At 40.0% G+C, this 24,381-nt stretch overlaps 1 protein-coding gene across 4 annotated transcripts in view; it reads left to right on the top strand.

Moving 5' to 3' along the window:
• The window catches only part of TDRD3 (tudor domain containing 3), a 246,058-nt gene that overhangs the window by 216,531 nt on the left and 5,146 nt on the right, over positions 1 to 24,381 (top strand). For 3 of the 4 annotated variants that reach the window (XM_049853408.1, XM_049853410.1, XM_049853411.1), the window contains one exon: positions 4,595 to 4,850. The exons of the other annotated variant lie outside the window; for it this stretch is intronic. The gene's annotated coding sequence lies outside the window, so the exon portion shown is untranslated. Of the gene's footprint in view, positions 1 to 4,594; positions 4,851 to 24,381 lie in introns of those variants that run through there. 4 annotated transcript variants of the gene reach the window in all.

Raw genomic sequence — 24,381 nt, forward strand, 5'->3', positions numbered from 1 at the left:
TTTATAGGTGTATCTGTAGGCATATGTGTATACATGTTTGTGTGTGCTGCATATATATCCACATATATAATAAAATACACGGTGGACACAGTTATGAAGCCTTCCTAGACATATCCAAACAAGTCACAGAATTGGGTTATTGGGTAGAATGGCTAAGGACCATAGTCTCGTGGGACAACTTAGTCAATTGGCATAACATAGTTCATAAAGATAATGTTGTACATCCTAGTTTGTGGAGTAGCATCTGGGGTCTTAAAAGCTTGTGAGTGGCCATCTAAGATACAAGTACTGTCTACTCATCTAGAGCAAAAGGGAATAAAGGAAACCAAAGACTCAAAGAGGGAAGTAGTCCACAGGATTAATAACCTACACGAACCACAGTCTCTTTTTACCTGAAACCAGTAACTAGATGGTGCTCAGCTACCACTACCAACTGTTGTGATCAGGGACACGATAGAAGGTCCTAGATAGAAAGGGAGAAAAATGTAGAACTATAAAAGGCCAGACCTACTAGACCAACAGAGACTAGAGGAACCTTGGAGACTGTTGCCCTGAGATATCCTTTGAACTTGGAACTGAGCTATTTTTGGTGGTCACCTTTCAACCAAATAACAGATTGGCTTAGAAAATAAACGGTGTCACCCATAAGTAATGTGCTCCCGTAAACAATCAACTGTATGCGACAAAATGGTCAACATTTACCTAAAAGCAAAGATGAGAAGGCAAGGAGGGAAGCTAGATTAATGGAAACAGAGCAAACAGAATGGAAATAATGAGAATGCTGACACATTGTGAAAATTGTAACCAATATCACAGAACAATTTGTGTAAAAATTGTTAAATAGGAACCTCATTTACTGAAAACACAATGAAATATATATTTTTTTAATTAATGGAGAAAAAAATTGATTTTGGGAGGCAGTCCCATCGTGATATAATTAAAAAAAAAAAAAAAAAAAACCTCCTACTATAAAATTCACCCTAAAAAAAAAAATTAAATAAGACACATGGGATCTCTGATGGAGATAATTTATAATTCATTTTAATTAAAAAATGTGCTATAAAAGACTGTGAAGTAGAATTAAATATTGTTTGATATGCTATCTTTGAATGGAAAACCAAACCAAACCCATTGCCATTGAGACGATTCTGACTCATAGTGACCCTATAGGAAGGAGTAAAACTGTCCCATATGGTTTCCAGGGAGTGCCTGGTGGCCGACCTTTTGGTTAGCAGCCGATCTCTTAATCACTGCACCACCAGGGCTCCCTTTGAATGGAAGTTTTAGCAATATGAAGCAATAATAACAATTACAATTTTTGCTTTTGTCACACAATTCAATATTTTATTTTCTTGGGATATTTTTATTTTCTCATTCCTGGTTTCCATTAACTTAAACATTTAAATGGATGATGCAGGACCAGGCAGTGTTTCGTTCTGTTGTACATAGGGTCTCCATGAGTCAGAACTGACTTGCTGGCACCTAATAATGACAACAAACATTTAAAGAGAAGATACACATTTGAGGTAGCCATTTGACTTTCAGAGGATTATAAGCATGACTTCTAATATATACTAAAATGTTTCTAAGGTTTTAATGTCTAAAATTATTCATGATAGTTAGATACACTTAAGGTGCTTTGTAGTCTCTTTTAAGAAAACATAATTTTATAATCGTGATCTTTTTATGTTTTCAATACTTCACTAAATGATAAATGACACATAGTAGCTGTTCAGTAAATGTTCATTTAAACAATATTTTTAAATAAAGCTTAAGGAGTGTACTTTGCACATTCTTTTGATTATCCTAAAATTTTTTTTTGCAAGTCTCCTGCCCTTACACACATGTAGTTCACCAAAGGTGAAGAGAGAATTGAATTCTACTTGAACCTGGTGTTAAGGATGACATCAGCTGCTAAGAAAGCAGGAGATACCTGGGAGTCAGGGCTAATTGAGAGAAGGAGGTCTTTCAGAGTAATGTGGGAAAATAGGTCCACATCTGAAAAGAAATTGTGGCAAGTCAGATCAGAGCCAGGAGGGGAGATGGAACCCAAGACTCAGACTTCTATTTCTAGAACTATGTCATAATTGTTACAGACAAGCTGAAAATATGAACAGATAGAGAATACAGAAATTACATGCAGTTCTTTAGTCAGTGACACTGACCAAAGCTGTGTGCATTTGGAGAGGTTCCTGACAGATGGGAGTCTTAGGAGCTAGATAGGGTGTGGGCAGGCCTTAGAAATAAATTTCAAGCTTCATTCTCACAATAGTGGTGAGTCTTCTGAAGATATTTTTTAAAAGTGGGGGAAGGCTTAGAAGGGGAAGAAGCAGAGAGTCCACAGCCAGCAACTTTCAGTGACTACAACAGAGTGTATGAACCAAAACAGTAAGCATTAAAAGTATTTATTGGTAGTGATGGAACAGTATGGCTTTAGACACACACAGAGTTTGAATTTGGTGCTATCAAGCTTAAGGAATGTGACTTTCGAGTGTAGGATGAATTAAAGTATCTAAGAAGCTGCTGCAGTGGTCCAGTAGGAAGCGTGGTTAGGATTTTTATATCCTGCTGTGAAAAGGGAGAAATGCCTGAACTGTGTAGGAGGAGTTTATAAGACAAATCAGCAGGAAGCTCCCCAGGGCCAGAGAGGTTGAAGATAAATGAAGGTTTGATAAATACTGACTCACTTTGAACTTCCTATCTAGTTTCTCATCTGTTTGATGAGAGAATGATGTTCATCGTTTCACATGTGGTTTATTCACCTCCTCTTCACCCTGTTGGTGAGGAAGGGATCCTGCCCTAGGGTTCTGGGGATGGCCGAATGCACGACTCCCAACCCTGGACAATACTGGTCACCTATACTTGCAGTGAGGAGTCCTGGTGGCGCAATAGTTAAGAGCTCGGCTGCTCTCTAAAAGGTTGGCAGTTCAAATCCACCAGCCACTCATTGGAAACCCTATGGGGCAGTTCTACTCTGTCCTGTAGGGTCACTATGCGTTGGAATCAACTCCATGCCAACGGGTCCGGTTTTTTTTTTTTTTTGGTTTATACTTGCAACGTGGGGGAGGAGAACACCGCACACCATGCAGGGCCACACAGTGGAGGGGAGGAGGGCATGTGGAGGATTGTACTCAGGAACAGAGTGAACAGAGGCAGTAGGAGGCAGGTTTGTATAACAAGAGGATGGGATGATCCCCGTGTCCCGTTGGGCTTTTTTTGAGTAATTCCAGGGGCTGGCAGGGAAATGAAGCCTGCTACTTGGGGATAAGCAGACACTGTGCCTGGTCCCCATGATGAGGAACATTTTTTGTCTAGTGGACTTGATCCCCGGGACCAGAGAGGGCCATTTGAGGCCCTCCGATTTTACCAGATGTCAAGGCAGCACTTAATACTGAATCTCAATTTCAGGCCTCATCTCCACGTATTAAGCAGAAACATGCATGGGAACGAATGGCTAAGCATAGACTAAAAAAAAAAAAAAATTAAAGCATAGACTACTATGTAAATAATCAGTATTTGTTTATTTTCAAAGGTCCAGATTTTAACAGCATTTTTAGCTGGTAAGAGATGCATTCTTAAATCTTTTTTTTTTTTTTTTTGACAATTTGGTCCATCATTCCTTTGAAAAATTCTCCAAATCAAGGTCAGAGAAATAGTCACTATAAAGATAGCTGTTAGAGAACTCCATGATGCCAGCAGAACAGGATAATAGTACCCACAACGCTTTAATTTCTGAGCAGGAGACTATTAATTTAGGGAAGAGTTATGAGCTGTTTGTACGCAGCCGTGGGAACCCCACCAGTCCCTGCCCAAGTGGTCTTTTGTGCGTGAAGCTGAAACAGACTGGAGCAAATAAGTCCTCTCTTACCATTTATCTCAGCTCCATTTGTTGTGGAAACCCTGGTGGCACAATGGTTAAGCGCTACAGCTGCAAATCACATGGTAGGCAATTTGAATCTGCCAGGCACTCCTTGGAAACTCTATGGGGCAGTTCTACTCTGTCCTGTAGGGTCACTGTGAGTCGGAATTGACTCGACGGCACTTGGTTTGGTTTTTTTTTTTCTTTTTTCCTTCTGTTGTCACCACCCAAAGTGGTTTCAACTAGAGTGGGACCTGATACAGGTGGAGTGGGCGGGGAGGTGACAACCTGCAGTTAATGACCTGTAAAATTATGGAACAGTCCAAAGCAGAGATACTCAACGGGAAGTGGAGGTGGGGAGTAGGCAGAGAAGAGGCTCATTGGTAGATTGCATATTCTTTATTCCTTAGGTCATCCTCCTTTAAAAACTGTTCAGTGAATCCAGGTTCCTGAAATCAACATGCTTGCAATAAAGGGAGACATACTTTAATTAACAATTTCTAGAAGAAAAAAAAGTTATCTTTTTGTAAGATTTTGCTTTTTGTTTACATATCACTTTATGGAAATTATGTTTATAAATTATAGCAACATCCAATTTATTCTACTTGAGATCTATTGCTATTTATACAGACACTTCACATTTAAAGAGAAGCTTCAGAGAAATGGATCTTGACAAATTATGGAAAAGTTAATTTGAGGGTTCAACTTTATTTTCTTCCTCTCTTTTTTAAATAGAGTCTTCATGAAGAAAGGCGCCGGTGACTGAAACACCCTGGGCAGAACCTGTTGATAGACTTCCGATTTTCCCTTCAGAATAAGATGCAGCCATGGTGGATATTAGTATTTGAAGGAAAAAAAAAGATTTTGAAAAAAAAATTAAAAACGTACAAAGCTTAGGAAAAAAATATTGAGTTAAATATGGCAAATACCTTTTACAAATGAAAGAATTTTTCTGCCACCAATAAAACCAATGCACTATTATACACATTGCTTACTGCATTTTTTATTTGCCTAATATTATCTTTCTTGTTCATCTGGTATTAACCCTATGCTAATTGGCTTCTATAGTACAGCAATTACAGCACACTGAAGCCTCCCCTTATAATTGCTGAATAAACTAACTTACACAGCTTGCCACATTTCCTGCAAAAACAACCTGAAGCCAAATTGTAGCTCATAGGATGGTAATAGCTCCTAAATGTGACTTCAAAAAGTATTTAAAATTTGAATATGTTGTTTTTAGCACTCTTAACAGCTTTCTCATATGTAATTCAAGTCAAAAACAGGCATTCCCTTTCTTATAGAATGTGTAGTGGATCTTACAGGCTGCATCTGGTTGCAGGCAACAGAAAATCCTACTCAAAGCAGCTTAAACACAAAAGGAAACTTACTGGCTCACTTCGGGCTTTCAAGGTTGGTTTACTTCAGTGACTCAGTGATGTCATGGAAGACCCTTAGTACTAATACTGACCTATTGCTGTTGATTCCAACTCATAGTGACCGTATAGGACAGAGAAGAGCTGCTCCATAGGGTTTTCAAGGAGTGCCTGGTGGATCTGAACTGCTGACTTTTTGGTTAGCAGCTGAGCTCTTAACCACTGCACCACCAGGGCTCCAGTAGTAATACCTAGTACAGGGTTAGGCCTATATTATACTCAATAGATGGTAGGGGTTTACTGGGGGGTTTTAGTGTTAGCTTGTGGTTATCATTACTCAATAGCCACCAAGAACAGTTCTCTGTGATAATATCTGATATATATGATTTGACTTAAAGACATTGAGAAAAGTTTGAATTGAACAGCAAGGAGGCCAGCCTTGCTCTACTGATTACCAGAGCTGCTGGGGCATTCAAGGGTAGGAGTCTATTTCTGAATGAGCAAGAGATACTTGGCTAAATATATCAAAAGTTATGCTCCACTGTGGCATTCTGTTACATGCAGCTGTGGTCCAGGATGGGAAGATGGGGTATGTAATAATAAAATAATAGTGTTCACCAAGGTCTTCCTACGTGTAAGTACTTTTCATTCATTATCTCTTTTAATTCTGACACCTATAAGGTATACATTACTATCTCTGTTCTATAGGTAATGTAGCTGAGGCTTCTTTAGAGAGGTTAAATAACTTACTCCAAGTCAGGAAGTGGAAGTGTTAGAGCCAGGTTAAAGTGGGCCATCTGAAATAAATAAGTCTCCCTCCTCCCTGCAAAGAGATGATTAGAAACCCGTTACTGGAATGCCTACCAAACAAACCAGTTGCCATAGAGTAGATTCCAACTCATTGGAACCCTATAGAATTGTGCTCCACAGGTTATCAATGACTGATTTTTGGGAAGCAGATCACTAGGCCTCTTCTCCCAAGGCCCCTCAGGGTGAACTCAAACTGCCAACCTTTTGGGTAGCAGCTAAGCTAAGTAAACTGCACCACTCACAGGCTCGTACGGGGAGGCTTTTACTCTTCTCTTTTCTCTTTTTTTGGGAGGGGGGCTTATTTTTTGCTTTTCATTGAGTATATTCTGCCATGTTAATCAGCACCTTAGGTTTGTTTTTAGAGTTTGTCATTGTCATGAAGTATGGTGCTTATCTATTTTTCCTTCTCCTCCTTTCCTTCTCCATCTTTCTTTCTCGTGGTCTCTTCTTCTTCCCTCTTTCTCCCTCTCCCCTTCTCGTCTTCCCGCTCTTTTTTCAAACCCTAGCTTTTACTTTGGTTTTCTTTATTTATATCCTTAGCTTAAGTTCTTTTTTCTCCTTTCAAAAACATAGTTTTTGGCAGGTGAATTTTTTTTTAATGTTTATGTATTTAATAAATATTTACTCAGTGCTACCAAGACCAACATCAACTCAGATCTCAGGGTTCATGATCTAGCTTCTCTTATTTATTTTAGTATCTGCACATTGTTCTTTTATTCCATTATTACAAGCTTCATTTATTTAATGTACCTTACAGTGACTTTTATTTTTATTTGGCCCTTAAAAGTTCTCAAGTTTAGTTTTAAAAGTTTTCTGTTATCTCTTTATTTAAAAAATTGTTTTTAATTTTAAAATGTTTTTCACATTTGGGCCAATGGTATTAGTTTTCTAAAGAAAGGACTTTGAGGTATGGGAAAGCACCAGAGGTTGCATCTCCAAGCTTTTATCTGGCGTGAAGGATGGTTAGCACTGCTAACCATTTCTTTCTCACTCATACCCTATCACTAAGATGTTGTAGGAACAGTCAGCTGTAGACTAATATATATAAAAAAGTAAGACTTACTACGCACTGAAAGAATGTCTAAAGCCCTTCAAATTAAAGTACTAAACTTTGTGAAGTATTTTGGCCAGAGGATTCTCCCTTCCTCTTTTTAGTTGTTCACCTTGGCTTCATAGGACTGAGGCTATGGGAAGACTGTCTTTGTCCTATTAAATCAAGAGCTTGTAGTTGACCTGGCAGGTATAGGTCGTAATGACAACATCTACAGCCTCATGCAGTTCTCTCCTATTTCTGCATACTATTGCGTCCTCCAAGGAGCCCTAGTGGTTAAGTGCATGGCTGCATGGTTCAAACCCACCAGTGACTCCGTGGGGGGAAAAGACATGGCAGTCTGTTCTCATAAAGATTAAACCCAGGAAGCCCTGTGGGTCGGTTCTACTCTGTCTTATGGGGTCACTGTGGGAGTTGCTGTTGACCCAATGGCACACAACAATAACATTGTTTCCCCCACTGAATCCTTTGGAGAACCTGAATATAATAACATCTCCCCTTGGCCTTTATGACTTTGGTTTAACACATCATGGCTAACCTCAAGCCTAGCTCGACTGGCTGCAGGAGTAGACATGGAAGGGAAGGAACTAATAAGGAACACATGACTGATCGTGATCAGAGTTCTGCCCCCACTCTGACTAGACCATCAGTTTTGCCGGCACTGACCCGTGACTGGCACGTGCAGGGACACAGAATCTAGTCCCTATGTGAGTGTCAGTGCATGGCTTAGAGAACCTTCCCTAAGCTCTGTTGTCTCCTTTTGGGATGGGTTGTTGTTTTTAGGTGCTATCGAGTCAGTTCTCTTAGCAACCCTATAGGACAGAGTAGAAATACCCCATAGGATTTCCAAGGAGCAGCTGGTGGATTGAACTGCTGACCTTTTGGTTAGCAGTTGAGCTCTTAACCACTATACCACCAGGGCTTCTTTGGGATGAGTAAATAGATGTATTTGTGCTGTTTTTCAGAAGTAAAAGTGTGCTGGGATATTTATCATTCTTTGTCCCTCATTCCTATAATACTTCTCAAGGTGAAATACTGAAGATAAAAATACGCATTAAGACAACATAAAATACTCATAAAGAAAAAGACAAGGACGTAGATAACAAAAATGGTTTTATATAAATAGGAAAGAGAACAAGGCTAGCTCAATTTTTGTGTGAAGTAACTACAGAAGGAAAACCTTGATTTTGTGTCATATAATTTAAACATCACTCAGAAGGAAAAAGTTCAGAAAAGTTTAGTAGCTACTCAAAGCAATAGATACCACACATCCCTGGGACAGGTCTTCCTTTCTGAGGGTGAGGAAATCTGAGAGCCTCTATCTCCCAGTGCCACCGGATGCCTTAGAGCAGCAGGCACATGGTACCACGAGGGCAGCTCCAAGAGAGACGATGGGCAGGAGGTCCCACAGTGCCAGCAATAGGAGAAATGCAGGCTTGTGTCTGAAGCTCAGGCAAGTTCACGGCCGGACAGACAAGGGCTTCAGGATACAGACTTGGTGGGATGGTGTATGTCATGGATTGAATTATGTCACCCCAAAAATGTGTGTATCAACTTGGTTAGGCCATGATTCCCAGTATTGTGTGGCTGTCGTCCATTTTGTGATTGTAATTTTATGCTAAAGAGGATTAGAGTGGGATTGTAACACTATTACCCAGGTCACATACCTTATCCAATGTAAAGGGAGTTTCCCTGGGGTGTTGCCTGCACCACCTTTTATCTTACAGAGATGAAAGGGAAGAAAGCAGAGAGTTAGGGACCTTATACCACCAAGAATTAAGCACCAGGAGCAGAGCATGTCCTTTGGACCCAGAGTTTCTGCAGAGAGAAGATCCTAGTCCAGGAGAAGATTTGACGAGAAGGACCTTACTCCAGAGCCAATAGAAAGAAAAAAACTTCCCCTGGAGCTCATGCCCTGAATTTGGATGTCTAGCCTACTGAACTGTAAGAAAATTAATTCTCTTTGTTAAAGCCATACACTTGTGGTATTTCTGTTATAGCAGCACTAGATGACTAAGACGTATACAATTTCTCAGACCTGTATGTTCCCTCTTCTTTGCCTGGTTTCTGAGCCAGAGCAGAGGGAGATGTCTTAGTTATCTAGTGCTCATGTAACAAATACCACAAGTGGGTGGCTTTAGCAGAAACTTAGTTTCTCACAGTTTAGGAGGCCAGAAGTCTGAATTCAGGGCACTGGCTCTAGGGGAAGGCTTTAAATCGGCTCAGGGGGAGGAAGATCCTTGTCTCTTCCCGCTCCTGTAGTCCCAGCATTCCTCAGTTCCTTGGCAATCTTCACATGGCATCTGTCTTCCTCTGGTTCTGTTCTTTGTCTTTGTGTCTATGCTGCTGCCTATAACTCAGAACTGGTTAGGTTTAGGACACCCCCTACACAGATATGGCCTCATTAATATATCAGAGAAAACTCTGTTCCCAAACAGGATTACATGCACAGATACAATACAAAAAACACCAAACCCATTGCTGTCAATTCTGAATCAGTGACCCTATAGGGCAGAGTAGAACTGTCCCACATTTCAACACATATTTTGAGGGAGCAAATTCAATCCATAATATAGGGACTGGCACATTACTTAAAGTAGGATCACAATCAAATGCTTTGGTAAATGATGTCTCTGAAAAGGATATTTGGGCCCCCATTCTAGAAGCAAAGCCAACTAATGCTTAAGTCTTTCAAATTTTGAGAAGTGACAAGGTTGATCAAGAAACGCATGTGGTGGACATTTATATTCCTCGGGCCCTGAGAACACAGGTGTGAAACACAGCAGTAGCACAGGGCCTGCTAAGAAAGACATGGGATCCCCTGGGGCTTGAGAAATACAGAAAAAAGCTGAGGTTGTCACTTGGAAAATACAGGTCTTAAAGAGGTACCTGTTATGAATATGAGGAATTTCACAAGAGGGTGAAAGTGTTTCCAGTTTTGATAGATTTGACAGTTTTGACTGACAGAGCCTAGGAACCAGGAACACAACCGTCAAAGGAGAAATAGAAGCATCAAGTAAAAGAAAGGGCTCTTAGGGAAATACCAGGAGACTGGAAGAGAGAGTTTTTCAGGTTCTGCTCTCCAAGGAAGGAGGCTCGTTGCCTGAAGGAGGACTTCTACCACCACTTCATTATGTGGAAATCTTAACGTTAGAACCTCTCACAACCAATCTCTCCTGAGTTTTAATTCCCTGGTGGTAGTCTGTGGACAACAGCATGGTGACACCTTCTCCTTTCCTTGCTAATTTTTTCATCTGCATCTCTTTCCCAATAACACTAATAAGCCACGGTTATTCCAACAATGTGAGTCAAAACCTCAAGGCATTGCTTGCTGGTGTTGTTAGGTGCACGTTATATAATTCACAATCCTGATTAAAATTAAGAACATCTTGCTCTTCAAGACATGGTTAAGGGAATGAATAGTTAAGACACAGACTTGGAGAAAATATTTGCAAATCATGTATTTGTTAAAGGGCTTATAACTAGAATATATATCAAACTCTCAAAATCAGTAATAAGAAAACAACCCAATAAAAAATGAGCAAAATACCTGAACAGCCACCTCACCAAAGAAGATAAAGATGGCAAATAAACACATGAAAAGATGTTCAACATCATTAGTCATTAAGGAAATACAACTTAAAACCATGATACCCTGCACACCAACTGACACAACTAAAATTGAAAAGACCCACCGTACCAAATGTTGACAAGGATGTGGAGGAACTGGAATTCTTATACAGTGCTGCTAAGAAAGTACAATGGTGCAAACCATTTGGAAAAGAGTTCCTTAAAAAGTTAAATATAGCCTTTCATATAACCTAACCATTCTACTCTATTTACCCAAGATAAATGAAAGCATATGTTCCTTATAAGGCTTGTGCATGGATATCTAGAATCTTTATTTGTGATACCCAAACCCGGAAACAACCCAAATATCTATTAAAGTATGAATGCACAAATCATGGTACATTCCATAAAAAGAAATACTTAAAAAAAAAAAACCAAACCTGTTGCCTTCGAGTTGATTCCAACTCACAGTGACTCTATAGGGCAGAGTAGAACTGCCCCATACAGTTTCCAAAGAGCGCCTGGTGGATTCGAACTGCTGACCTTTTGGTTAGCAGCTGTAGCACTTAACCACTATGTCACCAGGGTTTCCAATGAAATACTACTTAGCTGTAAAAAGGATTGAACTACTGATACATCCAACAACATGGAAGAATCTCAAACTAACTGGGCTGGGTGAAAGAGGCCAGACTGACGAGGAAAAAGAGAAGAGAGGAAGTTTTTTTTTTTTTTTTTGACTTTAAGTAAATATATTTTATATGGAACAAGATAATAGTATGCACTTTATTTAAAAACAGCCAAGCACTGATTAAAATACCACTGCAGCTGTGAGTCCACATCAAACTGTAACAGTAAGAAATGGGCAGAGACGGAGCCAAGATGGCTGAATACACAGACACTTCCAGTGAGCCCTCTTTACAACAAAGACCTGAAAAAACAAGTGAAAGGAGTATATTTGTGACAATCTGGGAACCTGAGCTTCAAAGGCAAGCTTAGAAAATGAACTGAGGGGCAGGGGGAGGAAGAGACTGTTCAGAAGTTACTAGAGAGGAGTTACTAGACCTGAATTGCCGGGAGCCCTCAGGCACCATTCCCGGAGTGGCAGTGGCAGTGGGGTGGTACTAGTGTTCTGGCATAGTTTCCTCAGGGAGAAGCAGCCAGCCACACAGCCTACTCACACCTCTGGAACCTGAGAAGAACGGCGCTGTCAGCAAAAGCTAAGTACTTGTGTATATTTTACCACACCCCCCCACCCCCCATGCTGGCTTCAGCGGCTAAATTCCCTGGGCCTGAGATAGGCACTGTTGAGCACCTAGAGCCATCCTTCCAGCCTTGGGAAAGGAAAAAATTTGCAGTTCGGGGAAAAGATAATTTGCTAGCTCCACTAACTGGGGGAGCTCAGGACAGAAGTGGCTCCTGTCTAGGCACAAACAGTCCATGGACTTTGAGCATCTTTCCCTTCTGCATGGACCTGTGTGGGCCTATTTTGGGAGAATAGGCCCTTCTTGGCAGACTCCAACTGTTTCAGCTGTGTGGTGGAGAGGTGGGTGTTTGATGTTTGACATTGTTTTGCCTATTAAACAAGGTCCTCGCCTATCCACATCAAGGACCTAAGGACTGGTAGCTCCACTCAGGTCACCCAGCCACCCGTGACAGGGGTCCAAAGATAACTGGTACCTCCCAGTCCTTAAAACCAAAAACTTTGGGTGCCCATGGTCCCTCTGCAGAACCCACCCACCTGCACACCCTAGGGAACAGGAATACACTTACCTCAGAGATACTTGGGGGTCGGTTCTCAGCCCCCTGCCTTGTTCAGAGCATGACCCCCTGCTGCAATCAGATACCGATATATAGGCCAATCACCCCTGTCCTTCTAAGACTTTAGGACAGAGCCTGTACCACACACTTGATGATCAGCTACCTGGAAACCTAAGCTGAATTCATACAAGAAAACTGAATGGACTCCTAGACTGATATACCAGTTAACAGCTCTAGCCATCTGCGGACAGGACATCAGAGCTCCAAAGGCAAAAATAAGCCAGCTCACTCAACCCATACAGGTACACCAAAACAAAACAAAGCAAGAAGCTATGACACAGTAAGCAAGCATAAACTAATACAATAACTTACAGGTGGCTCAGAGACAACAGTCAATGTCAAGTCACATAAACAAACAGATAATGATTACCTCAACAGGCTCTCAAAACAAAGAATCCAGGGATCTTCAAAATGAAAGTGCATTCCTGGAATTACCAGATACAGAATACAAAAGTTTAATATACAGAGCCCTTCAAGACATCAGGAAGGAAATGAGGCAGTATGCAGAACAAGCCAAGGAACACACAGATAAAGCAATTGAAGAAATTAGAAAGATTATTCAGGAACATAATGAAAAGTTGAATAAGCTGGAAAAATCCATAGACAGACAGCAATCAGAAATTCAGAAGATTAACAATAAAATTACAGAAGTAGCTCAATAGAAAGTCAGAGGAGAAGAATTGAGCAAGTAGAAGCTAGAATTTCTGAACTTGAAGGTAAATCACTTGGCAGTAATAAATATATGAAGAAAAATCAGATAAAAGAATTAAATGAAGAAACCATAATAATTATGTGGAACTCTATCAAGAGAAATAACCTACGAGTGATTGGAGTACCAGAACAGGGAGGGATAACAGAAAATACAGAGAGAATTGTTGAAGATTTGTTGGCAGAGAACTTCCCTGATACCGTGAAAGATGAGAAGATATCTATCCAAGATGCTCATTGAACTCCACATAAGGTAGATCTTAAAAGAAAGTCGCCAAGACATACTATAATCAAACTTGATAAAATCAAAAATAGAGAATTATAAGAGCAGCGAGGGATAAACAAAAAGTCACCTACAAAGGAGAGCCAATAAGAATAAGCTCAGACTACTCAGCAGAAGCCATGCAGGCAAGAAGGCAAAGGGATAACATACTTAAAAAACTGAAGGAAAAAAAATGTCTGCCAAGAATCATATATCCAGCAAAACTGTCTCTTAAGTATGAAGGTGAAATTAAGACATTTCCAGACAAACAGAAGTTTAGGGAATTCATAAAAACCAAACCAAAACTACAAGAAATACTAAAGGGAGTTCTTTGGTTAGAAAATCAATAATATCAGGTATCAACCCAAGACTAGAACACTGGGCAGAGCAACCACAAGTCAACCCAGACAGGGAAATCTAAAAAAACAAAGCAAGAGTATATAAAAAAAAAAGCTCAAAATATGGTACCAGCGATGTTATTATATAAAAGAAGATGACATTAAATAAATAAAGAGGGACTAAGAAATGTAATATACACCTTCAATATGGAGAGGAAGATATGGTGATACAAAGAAATAAAAGGTTTAAATTTAGAAAAAAAAAGGGTAAATAATAAGGTAACCACAAAGGAGACAAACTATCCTTCTTATCAAAACAAAATAGAAAAAAAAAAAAAAAAAAGATTCAGCAGAAACAAAATCAACAGCAAATATAAGGAAAGGACAATATATAAAGATAATCTACTCAGCACATAAAATTAAGTGGGAAAAAGAAACTGTCAACAACACACAAAAAAAAAGACATCAAAATGATAGCACTAAATTCATACCTATGCATAATTACCCTGAATGTAAATGGACTAAATGCACCAATAAAGAGACAGAGAGTGGCAGAATGGATTAAAAAACAAAATCCATCTATATGCTGCCTGTAAGAGACACACCTTAGACTTAGAGACACAAACAAACTAAAACAAAGGATGGAAAAAGATATATCAAGCAAACAACAATCAAAAAGGATCAGGAGTGGCAATATTAATTTCTGACAAAATAGACTTTAAAGTTAAATCGATCAGAAAGGATAAGGAAGGACACTATATAATGATTAAAGGGACAATACACCAAGAAGATATAACCATATTAAGTATTTATGCAGCCAATGACAGGGCTGCAAGGTACATAAAACAAACTCTATCAGCATTGAAAAGTGAGACAGACAGCTCCACAATAATAGTAGAAGACTTCGACACGCCACTTTCAGTGAAGGACAGGACATCCAGAAAGAAGTTCAATAAAGACACGGAAGATCTAAATGCCACAATCAACCAACTTGACCTCACAGACATATACAGAACACTCCACCCAACAGCAACCAAATATACTTTCTTTTCTAGTGCACATGGAACATTCTCTAGAACAGACTACATATTAGGTCATAAAGCAAGCCTTAGCAAAATCCAAAACATTGAAATATTACAAAGCACCTTCTCTGACCATAAGGCCATAAAAGTGGAAATCAATAACAGGAAAAGCAGAGAAAAGAAATCTAACACTTGGAAACTGAACAATACCCTGCTCAAAAAAGGCTGGATTATAGAAGACATTAAGGATGGAATAAAGAAATACATATAATCCAATAAGAATGAAAACACTTCCTATCAGAACCTTTGGGATGCAGCAAAAGCGTTGCTGAGAGGCCAATTTATATCAATAAGTGCACACCTACAAACAGAAGAAAGGGCCAAAGTCAAAGAAATATCCCTACAACTTGAATAAATAGAAAGAGAGCAACAAAAGAAACCAACAGGTACCAGAAGAAAACAACTAATAAAAATTAGAGCTGAACTAAATGAAATAGAAAACAATTGAAAGAAATAACAAGACCATAAGCTGGTTCTTTGAAAAAATCAACAAAATTGAAAAACCGCTGGCCAAACTGAAAAGAGAAAAACTGGAGAGGAAGCAAATAACCTGAATAAGAAATGAGATGGGTGATATTACAACAGGCCCAACTGAAATTAAAAGAATCATATCAGATTGCTATGAAAAATTGTACTCTAAGAAATTGGAAAACCTAGAAGAAATGGATGAATTCCTAGAAACACACTACCTACCTAAACTAACACAAACAGAGGTAGAACAACTAAATAGACCCATAACAAAAGAAGAGATTGAAGAGGTAATGAAAAAACTCCCCCCCCCCAAAAAAAGCCCTAGTCCGGATAGCTTCACTGCAGAGTTCAACCAAACTTAGAAGAGTTAACACCACTACTACTAAAGGTATTTCAGAGCGTAGAAAAGGATGGAATACTACCAAACTCATTCTATGAAGCCACCATATCCCTGATACCAAAACCAGGTAAAGACACCACAAGAAAAGAAAATTACAGACCTATATCCCTCGTGAACGTAGATGCAAAAATCCTCAACAAAATTCTAGCCAATAGAATTCAACAATGTATCAAAAAAATAATTCAACATGACCAAGTGGGATTCATACCAGGTATGCAGGGATGGTTCAACATTAGAAAAACAATTAATGTAACCCACCACATAAATAAAACAAAAGACAAGAATCACATGATTTTATCCATTGATGCAGAAAAGGCATTTGACAAAGTTCAACACCAATTCATGACAAAAACTCTCAGCAAAATAGGAATAGAAGGAAAATTCCTCAGCATAAGAAAGGGCATTTATACAAAGCCAACAGCCAACATCACCCTAAATGGAGAGAGCCTGAAAGCATTGCCATTGAGATCGGGAACCAGACAAGGATGCCCTTTATCACCGCTCTTATTCAACATTGTGTTGGAGGACCTAGCCAGAGCAATTAAGCTAGATAAAGAAATAAAGGGCATCCAGATTGGCAAGGAAGAAGTAAAAGTATCTCTATTTGCAGATGACATGATCTTATACACAGAAAACCCTAAGGAATCCTCAAGAAAACTGAAACTAATAGAAATGTTCAGCAGAGTATCAGGATATAAGACAAACATACAAAAATCAGTTGGATTCCTCTACACCAACAAAAAGAACATTGAAGAGGAAATCACCAAATCAATGCCATTTACAGTAGCCCCCAAGAAGATAAAATACTTAGGAATAAATCTTACCATAGATGTAAAAGACTTATACAAAGACAACTACAATATACTTCTGCAAGAAACCAAAAGAGACTTACATAAGTGGAAAAACATACCTTGCTCATGGATAGGAAGACTTAACATTATAAAAATGTCTATTCTACCAAAAGCAATCTATACATTTAATGCAATTCTGATCCAAATCCCAGCCACATTGTTTAATGAAATAGAGAAACAAATCACCAACTTCATATGGAAGGGAAAGAGGCCCCAGATAAATAAAGCATTACTGAAAAAGAACAAAGTGGAAGGCCTCACTTTACCTGATTTTAGAAAGTATTTTTTTTTTTTTTTATACCACCACAGTAGTCAAAACAGCCTGGTACTGGTACAACAATAGACACATTGACCAATGGAACAGAATTGAGAATCCAGACATAAATCCATCCACATATGAGCAGTTGATACTTGACAAAGGCCCCAAAACAGTTAAATGGGGAAAAGACAGTCTTTTTAACAAACGGTGCTAGCATAACTGGATATCCATCTGCAAAAAAAAAATGAAACAAGACCCATATCTCACTCCATGCACAAAAATGAGCTCAAAATGGATCAAAGACCTAAATATAAAATCTAAAATGATAAAGATCATGGAAGAAAAAATAGGGCCAATGTTAGGAGCCCTAATACATGGCATAAACAGTATACAAAACATTATTAAGAATGCAGAAGAAAAACTAGATAACTGGGAGCTCCTAAAAATCAAACACCTATGCTCATCCAAAGACTTCACCAAAAGTGTAAAAAGACTACCTACAGACTGGGAAAAAGTTTTTAGCTATGATGTTTCTGATCAGCGTCTGATCTCTAAAATCTACATGATACTGCAAAAACTCAACTACAAAAAGACAAATAACCCAATTAAAAAATGGCAAAAGATATGAATAGACACTTCACTAAAGAAGACATTCAGGTAGCTAACAGGTACATGAGGAAATGTTCACGATCATTAGCCATTAGAGAAATGCAGATCAAAACTACAGTGAGATTTCATCTCACTCCAACAAGGCTGGCATTAATCCAAAAAATACAAAATAATAAATGTTGGAGAGGCTGTGGAGAGATTGGAACATTTATACACTGCTGGTGGGAATGTAAAATAGTACAATCACTTTGGAAATCGATTTGGTGCTTCCTTAAACAGCTAGAAATAGAACTACCATACGACCCAGCAATCCCATGCCTCGGAATATATCCTAGAGAAATAAGAGCCTTTACATGAACAGATATATGCACACCCATGTTTATTGCAGCACTGTTTACAATAGCAAAAAGATGGAAGCAGCCAAGGTGCACATCAACGGATGAATGGATAAATAAATTATGGTATATTCACACAATGGAATACTACCTGTAACCCGCATGGTATATGGTATATTCACATAATGGAATACTACGCATCGATAAAGAACAGTGATGAAACTGTGAAACATTTCATAACATGGAGGAACCTGGAAGGCATTATGCTGCGTGAAATTAGTCAGTTGCAAAAGGACAAATATTGTATAAGACCACTATTATAAAAACTCGAGAAACAGTTTAAACTGAGAAGACAACATTCTTTTGTGGTTACAAGAGGGGGGAGGGAGGGAGGATGGGAAAGCGATATTCACCAATTAGATAGTAGATAAGAACTACTTTAGGTGAACAGAAAAACAACACACAATACAGGGGAGGTCAGCACAACTGGACTAAACTAAAAGCAAAGAAGTTTTCTGAATAAACTGAATGCTTCCAAGGCCAGTGTAGCCGGGGCAGGGGTTTGGGGACCATGGTTTCAGGGGACATCTAAGTCAATTGGCTTAATGAAATCTATTAAGAAAACATTGTGCATCCCACCTTGAAGAGTGGCGTCTGGGGTCTTAAACGCTAGCAAGCAGCCATCTAAGATGCATCAATTGGTCTCAGCCCACCTGGATCAAAGAGGGGTGAGGAACACCAAGGACACAAGGCAATTACGAGCCCAAGAGACAGAAAGGGCCACATGAACCAGAGACTACATCATACTGAGGCCAGAAGAACTAGATGGTGCCCGGGTACAACCATTGATTGCCCTGACAGGGAACACAACAGGGAACACAACAGAGAACCCCTGATGGAGCAGGAGAGCTGTGGGATGCAGACCCCAAATTCTCATAAAAAGACCAGACTTAATGGTCTGACAGAGACTGGAAGGACCCTGGTGGTCATGGCCCCCAGACCTTCTGTTGGCCCAGGTCAGGAACCATTCCCGAAGCCAACTCTTCAGACAGGGATTGGACTGGACAATGAGTTGGAGAGGGATGCTGGTGAGGAGTGAGCTTCTTGGATCAGGTGGACACTTAAGACTATGTTGGCATCTGCTGCCTGGAGGGGAGATGAGAGGGTAGAGGGGGTTAGTAGCTGGCGAAATGGACACAAAAAGAGAGAGCGGAGGGAGAGAGGGGGCTGTCTCATTAAAAAAAAAAAGGGCGGGGGGAGAGTAATTGGGAATATTTTACTAGCAAGGTGTATATAAGTTTTTGTGTGAGAGACTGACTTGATTTGGTAAACTTTCACTTCAAGCACAATAAAATTATTAAAAAAAAAAGAAAAAGAATTGGGCATTCTTCACATTGTATGCCCGGCCTGGCTGAGAAAGATGCCCACTCCTACCAGAGCCTCCAGGGAAGAAGTGGGCTCTCACCACCAAGAATGAGAGTCTAATAGAGAAGGGTCAGCCAGCAGGCCCATCCTACCCCCTGCAGAGCACAGGAAGGGAACAGGGCAATGGGAAGAATCTTGCTTCTGTGCTGTTCCCAGGCCACTAGGCTGGCCCTGAGCAGCAACTATTCGGTGGTAGTGAGTGGAGGGAGAGGGTGGAGAACAGCCTGGAGTGTGTAGACAAGGAGATGGTCCACCTTCCTTATTCTGGGTCTCTGAATGTCCACAGGGGACCTGACGGCCACTGCAGGGCCCTGCTTGCAGGCACAAACCTATAAGAAGCAGCCTGGTTTTGCTTTGGCTGAAGCAGAATCAAATTCTGAAAGGGGTTGCTCTCTTCTTGACATGAAGCAGCCACAGTCCACTTGTCTACCCACAGTGTGGCCACAGGCAAGCCAAAGGCCCCGCTGGCTGGATTAAAGCACTTGTAACAGACTCGATGTACGTCTTCACCCTCAGCGCCACACTGGAACCCTACCACAGGCCTCAAGGAACTCATGCTCATTCCTCTACAACCCTGTCTTCTTCCCCACTGCTGGCCAGTGAAGAGGACAGGAGCCTGCTTTGAGGGACTGTGATTTTGATTGGAGTACAGGGCTGAAAGGAAGAGGAAAGCAGGAAGGGAGCAGGGGACATTATTTATATAAAACTCTAGAAAATGCAAAATAATCCATAGTGACAGAAAGCAGATCAGTGATTGCCTGAGGATGGGGGTGATGGGTGGTGGCACGGAGGAGAGGAAGGAAGGGATTACAAAGAAGCATGAGGAAACTCTCCGGGATGATGGATATATTCATCATATTGACTGTGGTGATGATTCCACCAGTGCGTACATAAGCCGAAATTTATCAGATTGTACCTTTTACACGTGTGCAGTTTGTTGTATGTCAATTACACCACAATAAATCTGTTGTTTTTTTAATAGCAATTGTGAACCCAATGTGAGCGTTTCTTGCTCTTACCTAACTCATGGAATTAATGCTGGACATTACCGCCACATTCAATGAAAAAGCCGTGTTATAACTTTTCACTCTTCAATGAGTTGTGGTAACATTATATTGACAGTTGTCATTGTCTTTGTTAGGGAACTATAACTTCCTGGTGGCACAGTGGTTAAGTGCTCAGCTGTTAACTGTAAATTTCAGCTGTTCAAACCCACCAGCAACTCTGTGGGAGAAAGACTTGGTGATCTGCTCCTGTAAAGATTAAAAGAAAAGAAAAAAAAAATGGCCATAATGGAGTTGATTCTGACTCATAGCAACCCTATAGGACAGAGTAGAGCTGTTCCATAAGGTTTCCAAGGCTGTAAATCTTTACAGAAGCAGACTGCCACAACTTTCTCCCTAGGAGCGGCTGTTGAGTTCTAAATGCCAATCTTTGGTTAGCAGCCAAGCACTTTAATCATTGCACCACCAGGACTCTCAGTAAAGATTACAACCTAGAAACCCTATGGAGGCAGTTCTATTCTGTCCTTAGGGTTGCTATGAGTCAGAATGGACTCTACATACAGCCACATGATCATTTTAGAGATGTGAAGTCTTTAAATTGTTCCTGTTATTTGTAAAGCTCTTGATACCCAAAGGACAGATATATTGTTATCATTACTGTTATTTTGGTTGCTGTTGCTACTACTAAGACTCTTAACTAACTCTTCCCGTAGTCTGGGGTTTGATGTGTGTGTGTGTATGCGTGTGTGTACACACCTAGGTTTTTAATTGTTGAGCTTTAATCTATCAGCAGTCCCGAGCATTTATTTAAAATGAGTAGGGTTCTTAATAGAAAAGATTTGCCCATCTGATCCCTTTCTATTTGTTGTTTTGTATTTACTCTGCAGATTTCAAGTCTCGGCAAAGTAACTCTAGCGTATGAAGTCTAATTTGCTACTTAATATAATAGGTACTTATTTTAATTGTGTAAGTACTTTAGATCTCTTGGGAAAATACAGCTCATAGTTAAATAGCTTTGGCATTTTTACAGCAGTCTGAATCCTTCTAAAAAGTTTCTAAGGCATTCTTTTCAAACATGAAGTAATTTCTCCCCCCCACTCACCTTTTGCATTAGATCCATATGACATACACATGCTAAAGTAAATATATTTGCACAGAAGTATTTATGTACTATTGGAATTCTTCTGTTCTTTGTACTCGGGTTTATGTGCGCTGAATAAATGACATGTCCATTTTGTCTTAACCTGTTGCTTTGGACTTATAACATGCTAAAGCTCACAAATCTAATAGAAGAATCTAGATACATGTGGAAATCACAAGCTTGAAGATTTTCATAATCATTTGTTATGAAACACTCCATTTTGAGATGAATCAGTTAATTTTTCCATGTCTTCATTGTATTAGCACAATACCCTTTATACACAAAATGCTTATTTCTGACTTTTTCATATCCCTTAAAAAAGATTTTGAGAAGCCATTCCTTTGTTCTGCTGAATCACAAGGCCCAGAGAACTCAGACTATATGCTATTTTCTTCTTCTTGGACAACATGGATAGAAACATCTCCTAAAATCATTTCTTTCATGAATTAACAAGAAAATTGTGCCATATACTCAAGTTAAGCTGTGTATTTGAAACTGACTTATTCCGACCAGAATTGTTCCTTTCCTGTGCCATGTCCGCCAGTTCTTGGCATTTATTTATGGGAGTCCTCATGGGGCATAGTTCCTACCTAGGTTTCAGAGTCACGGATGTCCAGTTGCTCCATGGGGGTTTCCTGTCTTCAAGTGTTGATGCTTTCACCACTGAATCTGATCCCTTGTTTAGATCCTTAAACCAGCTATTCAGTTGCTGTCAAGTTGATTCGGACTCATGGTGACCCCATGTGTGTCAGAGTAGAAGCATGCTCCATAGGGTTTTCAATGGCTGATTTTTTTCAGGAATAAGTCACCAGGCCTTTCTTCCAAGGCCTCTCTGGGTAGACTCAAACCTCCAACCTTTCAGTTAACAGCCGAGTGTGTTAACCATTTGTACTACTCAGGGACTCCCTTAGATCTTTAGACACCAATAAAAGAAACCTATATATATTAGCAGAGTAACACTACAAGCTGTTTACTGATTGGTTACTTACTAGTTCCCTCGAACACATTTGTAGTATAGTGGGCATCTTTTGGATTGTTTATCCAGTCCTCTTTCCTTGTGGTTGTTCTACCCCTTGTCTTCAGTCATGTAGTTCCAGAAGGAACCACTATTTCCTCGCAGCATTTATAGCAAGGCAAAGTGGAATAATGTAGTAGTTGGGAGTAAAGGCTCTAGTGTTCTTTATTTATGACCTTAATCAAGTTGCTTAAACTTTGTAAGTCTCTGTTTGCCCATCTGGGAAATGGGAATAATAGTGGTACTTACCCTGTAGAATTATTGTAAGTGAGAAAGCCTCTGACACCAAGAGCTTGTGTGGCGCTCCCAGGCAGGCCTTGTGTTCTCCTGTTGCCCATAAAGAATTTCCCAGAACATCAAAGTTAGACAAGGCCGCTCTGTGACCATGATGGAGCAAGACAAGACCACTCCATAATCATGTCTGATCACCAAAAAACAATACTAAGAAAACAAAACAAATGGCAAGAACATTGTCCAAAGCACAAAAATTACCATACATCTGCTTTCTAGGGTTAATTGCAGTGACTGCCGCTTCTTTTCAATACAGTTCTAGCTCTGTTTTCTCTTCCCACCATCTTGATTAATTAGTAAGATACTTAGTCACAGAATTACTCTGCTTGACAGCATCCAGCCCAGAGCAAAGTTCATTTTCCTTCAACACACTAAAATCACCTAAATGCAAACCCAAATCCTATAAGTCCTTTCTAGTATCCTCTTAACTGAGACGCCCCACAGTTCTCCATGGCGTGTAGTTTCTCTCATTGCAATGGGCCAATAAACTCAACTTTGTTGAATGGCAGCTGTGTCTCTGGTGGCCTTTGGCTGGAAGGCATTGATATGAGATTAAATGAGGTGCTGAATGTAAATAATATTATTTAAAATGTGATCTATTTCCATATGCACACCCGTGTTCATTCCAGCATTGTTCACAATAGCAAAAAGATAGAAACAACCTAGATGCCCATCCACGAGTGAACGAAATAAACAAACTATGGTACATACACACGATGGAGCACTACACAACGATAAAGAACAATGATGAATCCACGAAGCATCTCAGAACATGGATGAATCTGGAGGGCATTATGCTGAATGAAATAAGTCAATCACAAAAGGATGAATATTGTATGAGACCACTACTCTAAAAACTCATGAAAAGGTTTACACACAAAAAGAAACAATCTTTGATGGTTACGAGGGAGGGAAGAGGTGGGGATGGAAAAACACTAAATAGACAATAGATGAGTGGTAACTTTGGTGAAGGGTAAGACAGTACTGGGGGAGTCAGCACAACTTGTCCAAGGCAAGATCATGGAAGCTCCACAGACACTTCCAAACTCCCTGAGGGACCAAATTACTGGGCTAAGGGCTGTGGGGACCATGGTCTCAGGGGACATCTAGCTCAATTGTCATAACATAGTTTATAAAGAAAATGTTCTACATTCTACTTTGGTGAGTAGCGTCCGGGGTCTTAAAAGCTTCTGAGCAGCCATCTAAGATACTCCACTGGTCTCACACCATCTGGAGCAAGGGAGAATGAATAAAACCAAAGACACAAGGGGAAGATTAGTCCAAATGACTGATGGACCATAAATACTACAGCCTCCACAAGACTGAGTCTAGCACAACTAGATGGTGCCTGGCTACCACCACTGACTGGTCTGACAGGGATCACAATAGAGAGTACCAGACAGAGCTGGAGAAAAATGTAGAACAAAATTCTAACACGCAAAAAAAGACCAGACTTCCTGGCCTGACAGAGACTGGAGAAACCCTGAGAGTATGGGCCCTGGACACCCTATTAGCTCAGTAATGAAGTCAAGCCTGAGAGTCACCCTTCAACCAAAGATTAGATAGGCCCATAAAGCAAAACAAGACTAAAGGGGCACACCAGCCCAGGGGCAAGGACTAGAAGGCAGGAGTAGACAGGAAAGCTGGTAATGGGGAACCTAAGGTCAAGAAAGGGAGAGTGTTGACATGTTGTTGGGTTGGTAATC

This window comes from Elephas maximus, chromosome 14, assembly GCF_024166365.1.
Source record: "Elephas maximus indicus isolate mEleMax1 chromosome 14, mEleMax1 primary haplotype, whole genome shotgun sequence".
Classification (NCBI taxonomy): domain Eukaryota; kingdom Metazoa; phylum Chordata; class Mammalia; order Proboscidea; family Elephantidae; genus Elephas; species Elephas maximus.